At 36.6% G+C, this 13,993-nt stretch overlaps 1 long non-coding RNA gene across 1 annotated transcript in view; it reads right to left on the bottom strand.

The window, feature by feature from the left end:
- The window catches only part of LOC122793400, an 805,254-nt gene that overhangs the window by 231,715 nt on the left and 559,546 nt on the right, over window positions 1–13,993 (bottom strand). Inside the window, exon 2 of the long non-coding RNA XR_006363476.1 lies at window positions 6,064–6,152. This is a non-coding gene — a long non-coding RNA (uncharacterized LOC122793400). The remainder of the gene's footprint in view (window positions 1–6,063; window positions 6,153–13,993) is intronic.

The raw sequence follows: 13,993 nt of genomic DNA, 5'->3' as shown, positions 1-13,993 counted from the left end.
AACACCATGACTAATTATCTTATTCCAACCATTTGTTTGTGGTAGGAGTTAGTATATCATTGGAATAGTCTTAATTTTATGATTTGGTGTTTAAAATATTGCAATAATTGATAACAAGACAAATATAACAGAGTAGTTATATTGCTTAAAGCGTATGGCACTTTCAGAAGCATCTTTGTTTTACAACTGATTTCTCATTATACTTCTGATGTTAAAGGTGCAAGTGATTTTGTAAAAAAATAAGATGATAGTGTGCCGACAGATTTTTTTAGTTCCACAGTTTACTCAGATTTTGTCAATAACTACACCCACAGAATGATGTCATGGTAGGTATTGGGCAATGATTTAGGTGCAACTACCAAGCATTATGGATAAGCAAAACAGCTTACATTTTTATTGTAGCAGCCTCTTACTTACATTGTGATTTCACTACTTCATGTTCACACTTGTTCCATCTGCAGGAATTTGTTGGCAATCTGTGGAAGTAATAAACTGCTACAGATCCACTTAGCATGGTGAAAGTACTGTAGTCCACATTTCTGGAGTGTACCTCATTACGAGGAACGTACCTCATTTGCGGTCTTAAAAAAAATCATGTTCCTCAAAGTTCCACATTGAAAGGGTCTGTCACACATTTAATGTTAGGAATTTTTTAACTGATATTCATGGTAAATTAAAATAAATCATATTAATTCATTAGAAGATATTCTTTGTATGTAAAGCCAGCATATTTAACCATCCTATGACCTTCCTGGTTGAAGTTGTTAGTAAGCCATTAGTATATGTTCCACATTTTGCCCATTCGTTCCACATTAAAAGACTAGTGTTCCTCATATTGCAGATGGAAGGTTGAGAGCTATGCTGTAGCCTGTGCATTAATGTAGACAGTGAGACATTGTGGGTTCAGTCCTTTTTCATGTCATGGCAGAGATTTTCAGCTTTGAGGGGGAAAAAAATCAAGGTTCTCTCCTTATCAACAAAATAAAATGCAAAAACAACACAGTTTTTTTGCATCAAAAACTGTATATTCCCGCTGGTACAGGACTTGACATGTAGCAATATGGGGCAGTAGCTAATGCTAACTAGCCATGTGCTTTCCCTCTGAAATGCCTGAAACTCACAATTTATGCAGTCAAGCAATTAAGGAAATCTGTATAAATTACCACTGTAGGAAGAAAAAATGAATTCTGTCAAAAGATGGTGGCCAGCCATTCACTCCAATGGAAACAGCCATGGTGCAGGTAGGTTCAGGGATGGGATGAGAGGGGATTAGTGCATGTATTTGTGTGTGTGTGTGTGTGTGTGTGTGTGTGTGTGTGTGTGTGTGTGTGTGTGTGTGTGTGTGTGTGTGTGTGTGTGTGTGTGTGTGTGTGTGTGTGTGTGTGTGTGTGTGTGTGTGTGTGTGTGTGTGTGTGTGTGTGTGTGTCTCCATGGAGGCATGAATGAAGCTGAATGAATGCTTATGTAAATGTGTGTGTGCACTTGCATACATGGTTGCCGGAACATGTGAGTGTGTGTTTTTGCATGCGTGTGTGTGTCTCAATAGAGGCATGAATGAAGCTGAATGAATTCTTATGTATATGTATGTGTGCACTTGTGTACATGGTTGCCTGAATGTGTGAGTGTGTGTTTATGTGTGTGTGTGTGTCTTTGCGCATGACCACATGGGTGCCTGAATGGGTATATGTGTGAGTATGTGTCTGCCTAGGTGGTCACTCTAAGGGGATAGTTAGGGAATCAAGGGTCTTGATGTATGCATGTGTGCATAGGTACCTAAATGTGTGTGTGCCTATGTGTGTGTGTTGGGGGGGGGAGTTCATTAAGAAGTCTGAAAACAAATTCAAATAACCTTTAACCTTTGAACTACATAACTAAGGAAATCATTTATTGGCTGTTTCCAGACTTTTATTTGGGTGTGAGCATAATTTTGTTAGTAATGTCTACCGAAATGCTGGACTGGCAGTACAAAAAACTAAGCAGTAGGTAGTAAGAAACATATTTACACAAACTAATAATCATTCAGGTGTGGTAATCATGTATTACTTTAAAATTTTCACCTTCAGATCCTCCATATTGAATCACTGTTTTTGCTGATACCCAACCTCCTTGCTGTTCTCAAGACCAACATTTACTGCTAAACTTATTCAAATGATTGTTTAACTGGGTGACTAGATGAATCTACAATTAGATATGTTGCATACTATATTTTCTTTACATTGTTACTGTTTCTAAGCTTATCTAAGCTATGCATAACCTGGAGGTATTTCAGTTTGTTTATTGCTACTTGACTGACAGTACGATCGATTTAAGCTATTTATGCATTTTATACAACTATGTCAGTACACCCAGTATTTGAACTTAGAATATGGGATGTTATTTAAATGTTCAGTTACAACTTCTTGACTGATTGGCTTATTCTGACTCTGCATTTAAAGATTTTAAATGGTTTGTGTATGTCTATATGTAGATTTGTGTAGCTCATGCACTATTTTAGCTACTTGTGTGTTTGGTAATAAAAAAGGCTGTTTTTTCTTAGTAATATTCACAATCTGCTTACTGGCTGTGTTGTATATAGTAACAAATCATAAACTTTGAGTCCCTTTAGCAGAACTCAAAATAGATAAAGATGACGCTGTACAGGTGCTTGTATAATTAGTAGCTTGTGATACACTTTGTTGAAAAAAAGTGAGTTGTGTAACTACCACTAGCCTGATCTCCTTTAACTACATAGCTCTTCCAACACCTAATCACATAAAACTGTATAGCCTATCAGAACCCTAACCTTAATCCTAAAACTTCCATCCAGTTCCCAAAGTGAGTGCTCGGTCCCTTATGTAAAAACTCCACTACCTTTTCCTAACCCTAAAGTTTCCAATCACTCCCTAAATCTAAAACTCTATTCCCCTCCAAACCTAAATTCTCTGATCCCTTTCTAATCTTAAAACTCCCTTACCACTCTGCAAACCTAAAAGTCCCTTTTCACTCAGTATCCCTAAAATCTACCTGTCCATCCCTAACCCTAAAACTCTTCCTTCTGCTTCTCCGCTATAGCTGTTGCACTTACCTCACTGGAACTGGAATAATGTGTCGAGTAAGGTGTGTCAGTGTACATGTGCTACAAGAAGCTTGAGTCCCTGGCTTTGAGACAATGTTTTTTGAGCACTTGTAGCAGAACTATTTTCTATCTGTTCTGCAATGTGAGAACCTGCGCCTTTGTAACATCCAACATCTTAGGTGTATAACCCCTGTTGATACAATTCACTGACTTTTCTTGTTTTAGTTGCTACTTCACAACTGTCATAGACTGCCCTTTAGAAGTTTGCCTAACCTCATAATTAAGACGGTGACTATTACTAATGCATTGTTAGATGCTACAACCTTCCAATACATTTTAGAAGCTAAAAAGTCTTCTATATAAACAACTATCGAAAATGGTATGGCAATACTTGTTTTTTCTACTGCCAGTCCAGGATTTCATTACTATGTAATTCAGAGAAATGTTTACTGACAATAATGAGGATGATCTGAAAAAACTGAAAAAGATTAGTGTCAGACAAGATACAACTGTAATAAAGTGTTTTCATTTTAAAATCAAGCACTGCTGAAGTATATTATTTTTTAATCACAAAACTGTAGTATAAACACTGGTATAACACTGGCACAAAAATAAATAAAGGGAAAAAGCAAAATAAAATATTAATTAAAAGAATAATAAAAAAGACACTATAGTTAATTTAGTATTATCTTACACATCTTTCTGCAGGTGAACAAATTAAAAAAGCAGTGGCAACTTTAAGTATATTGCAAAAATACACTACACTTCATGCAGCACCATTATCCATATTATGAGTGACGCTGTCTACTACTTTGTACAAATGACTAAATGTATATAAAGAAAAATAAATAAACAATTAAACAAAACCAAGAGACTAAAAGTAAAAAATATATATATATATACACTTTCTAGCAGTCTTCAAATGAGCATAATGGTATATTGAAAAGTGCACGGTATAAGTAATGCAGTGCTGTCACTCACTTATGTGGGCATGAGCTCTAAGTCCCATTAACTCATTTCCTGTAATGTTAATTATCCCTACCAGAACCCTTATCATAACTCTAAAAACTCCCACCCAGTGCTAAACGCTTTCCCCTCCCATTCCAGATGGCTCCATAACCCTAAAAATCCCATTCCCCCCTTCCATTCCCTATAGCTCCCTAAACCTACAATCCCCATCCTCTTCTCTAACCCTTAAGCCGCTATCACTCCCAAAATCTACAGTTTCCCTTTCCTCTCCCTAAACCTAAAACTAAAATTCCCTTCCCCCTCCCATCCACTATCACTCCCTAAACATAAAATCCCTGACCCCTTCCCTAACCCTAAAGTCCCTACTTCACTCCTTGTCCCCCTCTCTAAACCTAAAAGCACAATCCTGGCTCCCCTTCCCCTTTTATCTGATCCTTGACAAGCAGTCACTTACATCTGCCTCTTAGAATGTGAACAGATGGTGTGACAGCTGCGTCATTGAATTCACATTTGAGTTCGTGCGAGAGCAGCTGGTCAGTGGTCAGACGCAATTACAGCCATTCAAGTCTTGGCTCTGAGTTCCTGGAATATGAGCCGCTGGGGCTTGAGTATCTGTAGAACACATGCTGCCTTCTAATACCATGCATAAGTAACTAGACACATGCAGGATGGCAAATTGAAATAAATCAAGAAAACACAAAAACAGTTAATTAGAACTATCTTGCAAAACTTTCTGCATTTGAATATCTAAAAGAAATAAGTGGCACCTTGATAAGCATACACCATTAGGACAAGATACTTACACTACAGTACTTTTGTTTAATGGTAAGACACCACTATAGTCAAGTTATTGTATTAAATCTTTAACTAACCCTTATGCCGTGTATAACGCTGGTCTAATTTTTCAAAGTAACTAATTAGAAAATATGTCCACACAAAATGAGAAAAACATTTATTTTATAAACTTTTATAAGCTTTTAAATATAAAAGTAGTATACTTCCTATTGTATGTACCTATCATCTGATATAAACTTTACTATAAATAAGACAGGCAAAACTATATCACTAACAGGTATGCAGAAAACAAAAATGGAGCAGGCAGAAAGAAATAAATTAGAGTGACACATCAAAGAAGAAGAGTCACACCAAATGAAACTACAAGTAAATTACATTTGAATCGCACAGGAACAATATAATACACTATGAGGCCTTATAAACCCACTTGTTTTCTTTTCAGATATGTATCTCTTTTGGTGTCTTCTCTGTTGTTCTTTCATTTTATGGTGACTGTCATATGTAACACTGGTGCCAGATATGGATGAGTTTGTTTTATTTTACCCTGAATACATAACAAAGGTACCCTTAGAACCCACCAATAGTACTCTGCTATCATATAAGCTGACAGTATACCGCTGACAAGGCATTTATGCTGCAGTATTATAATGCGGGACAACACAATGTCCTATCAGGTTTTACAATAAAACCAAATGTTTCTTTTTTTGTACATGCTATGTATTAAAATCATTCTATTATTTTCGTCTGTACAGCCATTGCTTTTCATAGTGACTGACAAATGTAACACTGCCATTGCAGAAAGAGAGAAAGAGAGAGATGGAGAGAGAAAACAAATGTTTTTTACTGCACTTCCAATGCGTACCATAGATACATGAAGAATGCAGCTAACACAACTCTGATACTGCCTTACAGGCAACAGTTGGTGTTAATTTAACACAGCAAACACATTGCATGTACACAGACAGCAGTATCCTAATTTACTGAAGCAGGAAAACAGTTTGTTGCAAAATATCTTAAATATTATTTCATTAGCAGTAATTCAGAAACTACCAGTCACATCTCCATTGTAAAAAAATTGTCACATAACAAAAACAGATATTCTGTATCTGATGCCCCATTAATGTAAATGACTTGCTTTCATTGCTACGCAGTATTAACAATTTTTTTATGCATCTTATTATTCCCAGGAGTCGGATTGCTGCTTAGAGAATGCATGCACATAGATAAAATGGGCATGTACTTACAAATGGAGGGGGAGCTGCATGACTCCACTGATTAATATCCGCCCATCTTCATTTCTACTACAGAATTCTCAGACACGGTTTTGGTGGACCTGTTAACAACCACAGATTCCCATCAATTCAATAGAATGACTATCTTTTAAAAAATAAAACATGATTGACTTTTTATTACTCAGTTGTACCTAAATATTGTTATTCTTATTCACATGAAAAAGTAAAAAAAATATCAACAACATTTTTAGTGTTGGAGTAATCATAAACAAATTTCAAGACAGAACTTATGAGGACCTTTATGACATTAGAAAGAGAAGCACATTGAATGTTTTCTATAAGAACTCTTTGATATTTTGCATGTATGTAAGCATGCATGTATGTATGTTCTTATGTATATTAAACATGTATGAATGTATTTATTTCTTTATGTATTTATTTATTTATTTGCTTGATTTTGTTTACTAGGATAGTCTAGCTGGGCTATTCTCCATTCTCTGTGGAGGCCCAGGGAGATAAAGTTCAAAAAGATTAACAAAACAGCAAACACACACACACACACACACACACACACACACACACACACACACACACACACACACACACACACACACACACACACACACACACACACACACATACACACACGCACACACACACACACACACACACACACACACACACACACACATACACACACACACACACACACACACACACACACACACACACACACACACACACACACACACACACACACACACACACACACACACACACACACACACACACACACACACACACACACACACCTGAATAGTCAACAAAATACTGATAAAACATTAGGGAAAGACTAACAAAACATACTTACAGGAATTTGCATGTACAGAAGTATTCCACGGATGATCACTAATAGTCATTAGATTGAGACTATATATAATACGTTTTGTTTATTATGACATTCTAAGGTAATTCCTTTAGCATTCTCTGATCTTAAAAATTAGTTACATATAAAAGGTTAAAAAAAATGAGATAGACATTGGAATTAGTCTGATGAAGTAAAATAGCAATTAGTGAAGGGGAAATATTAGTTGGATGTAGATAGTAAATAAGATTTGCTAGTTATGGGCTATAGTAGTATAAACAAAGGAAAGACAGAGAGAGAGAGAAAGTCTACTCTGAAGACACATATGCAGGAAAGGCAGACACAAGCGACTGAGTTTTGGGTAATGAACAAAGTAACAATATACAATACTTACATCAAGATATAGCATATATAACTTTTATAAAATTTGAGGAGTTTTTGAAGTATACATTTAATAATGTTTTAGTGAAATCAATGTGGTATTGCATATTAGCAAGGCCATTTGGTTATTAGACAGCTCTTTAGTTGTGATTGGAATAATTTTGGTTGGGTTCTTTTCTGATAAGTCATTCAGTCCTGAATTTCATTATTTTGTTACATAGATAGAAAATAGGGACTTTCCATGGTGATTGTTTGATTTCTGAATACATAATAAGTTATGCTCCTCAGATCTGAATTATCCAGGTGGGAATATATTTGAATTAGGATATTTATGGTATGACACCTATCAGGTTTATGTAGGGTATAATGAATCATTTTAAGTTGGGTGAAGACTAGACTATTATATAGTTTATCTAGTTTGACTTTAAGGCAATATAATACTAAGTTCTGCTTTGCACATTTTTGATAAATGTAGTTGTTTTGTTATAGGTCTGTTATAAAATAAGGGATTTGTTGCATCTATTATAAAATAAGGTGGATTTGTTGCATCTGTTATAAATAAGGTAGATTTCTTGCACGTTATAAATAAGCTGGATTTGTTGCATCTGTTATAAAATAAGGCAGATTTGTTGCATCTCATAAAATTAGGTGGATTTGTTGCATCTATTACAAATAAGGTGGATTTGTTGCATCTGTTATAAAAGAAGGTAGATTTGTTGCATCTGTTATAAAATAAGGTGGATTTGTTGCATCTGTTATAAATACGGTGGAATTGTTATATTTTAAGATAGTTGGGGTGTAGAGGAGGGAGTGTAGAGGAAGGGATTCAGCAATGGCAAACCGGGTATAGTGAGCATATTCTATAATCTGTAAAGTATGTTTTGACTTTGCATAGTAATCCAAGTATTTGTTCAGCTTTTCAGTTAAATGGTTGATGTGTTGGTCAAATTTTAGATTTTTGGTCTATAATGACTCCATGTAGCTTAGTTTAGTTTGAGTTACGCGCTCTGTGTGTGGGGTGGGTTGTTTGTGGAGTCCTTATCATCTCATTTTGTTTCCTTTTTTAGTATTGGGAATAAAAAGTATCCACTTTGTTTTCTGGCATTTAGTAATACTGTATGTTCCAGTTTTAAAGATGCAAGAAGAAGTTTCCAAGTTATTGTTGAAGCTGGGTAACAGGGAGTGTGTAGCACACTAGAGTGGAATAATCTATGTATTGTATAAGGTAGTATTCTTCTGCTGATGTTTACATTTCATTTATGAAGATGTTAAATAGGAAAATAGAAGTGAGCCTCAGACTGATCCTTGGATTACAATTACTGTTATGGAAAGGAAGGAGAAGTAGATGTTTTGTCAGTAAACGCTCTGTTCTAGGGAAGTGGCCTACTTTTCAAAGTATTTTAATGCAGAGTGCTTAATTTCAAGCTTAACTAATCTAGTTATGAATAATGGTTGTGATACAGTATCAAAAGCTTTGGATAGGTGCAGGAAAAAGGATGTTACTAGTTTTTCCTGATTTTATCTTTGGTTAATTATGTTAAGTAAAGATACTAATGCCATTTAAGTGTTGAGTCCAGATCTAAATGCATGTTATGTGGAGGAGAATAAATTGTTAATATTCAGGTATGTTGGAAGTTGTTAATGTATGTATCTTTCTAGCATGTTGAGAAAGAGGGTAATATTGGTATTAATCTATAATTGCTGAGATCCAGGGAGGTGCCTCCTTTGTATGGTGGAACAATATTATCTAGGGATGTGTCTCCTTTGTGTAGCGGAACAATATTATCTAAGTTGGTGTCTCTTTTGTGCAGTGGAACAATATTAAAATTGATTCTATTGCATAAAAACATAATAACTCCTTAACAGATTAATTTATTAGAAAATAAATATGGTATGCAATAGAGATAACAGCAAACTCTGGGCATTTAGGGGGTAATTTTTAAGGTGCTACAGTAGATGTTTTTAGTCTATTGAGCATTTTAATGGTTTCAGCTGGCATTAGGTCAAATGAGAACATACCTTTGTTATGATTTACTTGAAAAGGTTTGACAGGTGTAGCTTTTGTTTTGCATTTCACTGAAAGTGTGTTAAATTTTTGAACCCCAAATGCAAATAATATGTCTTTGTGAAATTCTAGATGGCATATGTGGGATGGTGATCACTTTTTTGTGTCAGGCAGTAAACCTGATTGTGCAATGTGGCCCTATTTTGTTGTTAATATCTGATCTAATGCATTTTATTTTCCTTTTTATTTTATCTATTAACTTAGAGTGGTAATGAGGAGCATTAATCCGTAATGTTAAGCGTAAGCTATACTTTTGCTGGGTTGGTTGTATTTCAGTCAATGCTGAAGTCTCCTAGTATAATAATATTGTATTTTAAGGTGAAAGTTAACCAGGAGAAGGCATCTTCGATATCTTCTGTAGTTGTGGTATGAGTGTTGCCTTAACTGAGTGGTATACAAACTATTGCTATGTGTCGAGATAGGTGGGTACTTCTTTTAAGAATAATTAACAGTGTTTCAGCTTTGCTAAATGTAAGTGCAGTCATATAGTTAGTTCTCATTTCTAGTAGTTAGAACATAGTACTGCTATTCCTCCGCCCCCCCCCCAACATCTATCCGTTTGAAGTATAATATAAACAGGTGGTAATATTCCTTTAGCTGTAATTTTTGGCTTTAATTGTGTTTCTATTCTGGCCAGAATGTCAGGTCAGTCATAATCTAACCATAGGTGAATGTCAGGAAGCTTGCTGCATGCATTTTTTGCATTTAGACAAGTTATTTCTAGTCCTTGAATAGAATTCCAAGTTCCATGGTTGTGGGTATTTTGGGAGATTGCTTAGAGATGGAGGTCCCTGGGTTTGTTTCTATATTACTAAAGCTTAGGAGATCTAGGAATGATTGTTAAATATTTGTTGTAGCTGTACAGTAGTTTGAGTATGTGCTCTCTTTTGTCATTAGATTGACTTTCCAGTAAGTATCTGGGCTTGAGACAAATAATCCGAGTTTAATGTATATATTGGCTGTTAAAGTAATGTCTTCCAATGTATTTTTGTGCTGTTTTGTTTAGGATTGATATGAGTAAAACTCATGACATAGTAATAGGTAATGGTAGTTTCTGAAAATAGTTAAAAATATGGGGGGTATTAGTATGAAGTTGCTAAATAAATAGCAGTGTGTTACATTTTTGTTGAGAATATTTTTGTGAGCCTCTGTGAATACATTATAGCTTCAGGCAGTTATGTTAATAAAGCAATATTCGAGGTTTGTAGATGCTTACAGTAGTTTATAAAATATGTAGCAACTTTAAACATTTTTTCACTCCATGTGCTGGACAATATACAGATGCTTGCAAGAGGAAGTGATGTAAATGTTTACCTAGAATTAAAGGAGTATTATTGTCAGATGATTTACCATTCCAACAGAAAAACGTTCACCTCATCTCATGATCTAATAGTGAACTATCTAAAGATCAACTCTTATTTATCTTTTCCACTTACTCCCTATATACCTTACTCCTCATTCAAGTTTATCTTCCTTTCCCAATCCTTCCCTTTTTAAATATCTATTTTTATCTTTTCTACTAACCTCCAGTAAAATAACCATTCTTCACATCCCAACCCAAATCATGTTTTACCACCTCAATGCCCAAAGTATTCAAATGTTTCCCCTTCTTCTTTCCATCTTAAGATGTCCTCATCCTTGACAATCTCACCCTTTCCTGCCTCCCAGTTATGGTAGCTATACCCAATATCCACAAACTCCTCAGTGATAAATCTCCCATCTCCATACCGCCTCTCACTCTACTAATTTATGTCCTAACTAGGAATGCCCTTCTAGCTGTTGAATCCCCCCGCAAATGTTTATTCTCTTCTTCTCACCTACCTCAGATTCCTGTGCTCATTCCCTTGTAACCTTTTTCCTAATATTAACTGCCACTACTTTTAATCCAAAATCAGGCATATTTCACCTTCTTTCTCTGCCCTCATCCTTTCCTTAATCAATCTCTTCTCCCTCTCCACATAAAGTACTGCAAACTTTTTGAATTTTTCCTACCTTCTTATCCTACAGACTCAACCTAATGTGTCTGACTAAATGTATAACATGCTGTAATAGTACGTTCATGTCCACCTTAACCCTGTCTTTCAAAATACCTAATTTATTCAACTACCCATCAAACATTTCCCAAACCTTCTCTCTTGATTCTTCCTAATCATTTTCACTGATATACTTTACTATCTGTAAATCCACAAAGGAGGAGTGAATACAGACCCTGGGAACTATCAACCCATTAGCCTGACAAGTCTGATATGCAAAGCTATAGAATGCATCATCATGCACCTAATAAACAAGGATATAGGGAAGCTCCAAACTCTGGATCCCACACAGTTTGGTTTTGTGAAGGGCAGATCATGCCTGCTCAACTTGGTCGACTTTTTTGAGTCATTCACCAGAGTTGTGGATGAAGGCAAGGTGGTTCATACAGCCTACCTTGATCTGGCCAAGGCTTTTGATACCATTCCCCACTCAGGAATCATAGAAAAACTTACTAAGCTAGGCATCAACCCCTATATCACTAGGTGGGTTGCAAACTGGCTCACAGGTAGAACCCACAGTGTGAAAGTAGCTGACTCCAAGTCAGACTGCCGACTAGTCATGAGTGGAGTCCCACAGGGTTCAGTCCTGGGTCCTCTCCTGTTTGGTATCTATTTCTCTGAAGTCCAGGCCAACAAGAAGGGACTCTGGCTGACAAAGTTCGCAGACGATTGCAAGTTGGGAGCTATTATTAACTCCCCAAGTGATGTTGACATCCTACAGTATGGCCTCACTGTGACCGACTGGTTTGGCTCAATGCCAAAAAATGTGTTGTCATCCCCATTGGGAAAAACCTAGTTCCCATGAATTACCACATTAATGGTAGTCCACTGAACACAGAAGGTGTTATAAGATATCTGAGAACACAGGTTGACAGCAACCTCTCTTTTGATCACCACATTGTCACTGTGGTCAGAAAGTCCTTCTATGTGGCATATCTAATTACTAAGGGTTTTGCATCCAGAAACCTATGAGGCCAAGTGGCACAGTGGTTAAGGTGTTTGCCTTTCAACCCTAAGGTGCAAGGAAGAAAGAGTTCATTGTCTCCCTCTACTCTTCCCTCATTAGGCCAATCATCGAGCACAATGCTCCATTTGGCATGTACCTCACTAGACACCTGCAACAACTGGAGAGCCTGCAAAAGTACCTCACAAAGAGGATCCTAGGCCTTAAACACTTGTCCTATATGGACAGAATCAAAAACACCAACTATTCTCTGTCTCATATCACCTACTTAGAGGCGATCTCTGCTTGACTTACAAAGCCAAGTCTGACCCAGCTCTGTTAGAAATGCTACAGCTAAAGAAATCTCAATCCCTCCACACCACATGCTCCAGAGACCTCAATCTCATTACCACAATCAACAGAATGTACTGGAGGGGCAGGTTCATAACCCAGAGACTGCCCATGCAATGGATTAGACTTCCCATACATGTCAAGCAGAGCATCTCACTGACCCTCTTCAAGAGAAATCTTGATGAGTGGATGGGAAAATTCACCCCGGGGATAACTCCAGTGGCTCTACTCGACAGAGGCACTGGGAACTAAGGTCGTGTGCCACGATGCCAGGGTAATCCTATGGTTAGGTTTGTAAAGACCCAGGTCCATTAGCCTAGTACATACCTATGAACCTATAAATAGCTTTCTGTCCCCTTCTGCAAGGAGCATCCAACTATCGATCCATCCCTTTCTCTGCCCTCACCAGCAGTAACTTTTAAGGATGAAACTATAATCCCATTTCCTCTATATTTTTCCTAAACACATCTAATTTACTTGGAAAGTGCCTTTCACATCCTCTAATAGCGTCATGCAGCAAAACAGATGTATTCCACTGCTACTTGTCTCTCCCAATTCCCATCTCAACCTTTGCATTAAACTTTCAATCAACACTAAAAACAAATCTAAGAACATGAGATATCTTACCCTTTATTTTATTTTATATTTGTTTATTTGACATTTGTTAACCAGGTTGGTCCAACTGAGCCAAGGGCCCATTTTCAGTGGAGACCCAAGGAGAAAAGCTCCAATCTACTTACAAACATGCAGTAAAAATACAATAACATAATGGTCCAGAGTACATTCCCATAACCTATGGAGACAAGCTCCAGTCTACTTACAAAAGCACAATAACTCAGAAATCCAATGAAATTTCCCATTACAAAAATATACAGTGTAGTAAAAGGTAAAACTAGTTATTTAACAAAAAAAAAAAAAGAAATAGAAGGAGATATTTGTAATAGAATTGAAGAGGAGTAAGACAAAAAGGGAGGTAGAGAGTACAGAGATGTCAAGTGGGGGCTTGGCATGGGCAGGACCAGGTATTTTGGAGATAGTGTTTTAACTCTTTTTTAAACTGGTGTAGTTGAGAGATATTTCTTATGCTAAGGGGGAGTGTGTTCCAAATGTGTGCTACTGAGTACTTGTAAAGGGACTTTCCAATGTTCTTTTTGGGTTTATAGATCTCTAGAAGATGTTTGTCAGTCATGCTGACATGCCAGAGGGGGGTGTAGTAAGATACTAGGTTGGAGAGGGAAGAGCAGGAAGAGGGACTATAGAGAACAGAATGTGTGATCTGTAATTGAGGAAATAGTTGATGAGAG

Source organism: Protopterus annectens, chromosome 2.part0, assembly GCF_019279795.1.
Source record: "Protopterus annectens isolate FY-2018-M chromosome 2.part0, PAN1.0, whole genome shotgun sequence".
Taxonomy (NCBI): Eukaryota; Metazoa; Chordata; order Ceratodontiformes; family Protopteridae; genus Protopterus; species Protopterus annectens.
This window is presented reverse-complemented; position numbering and strand designations above follow the sequence as displayed.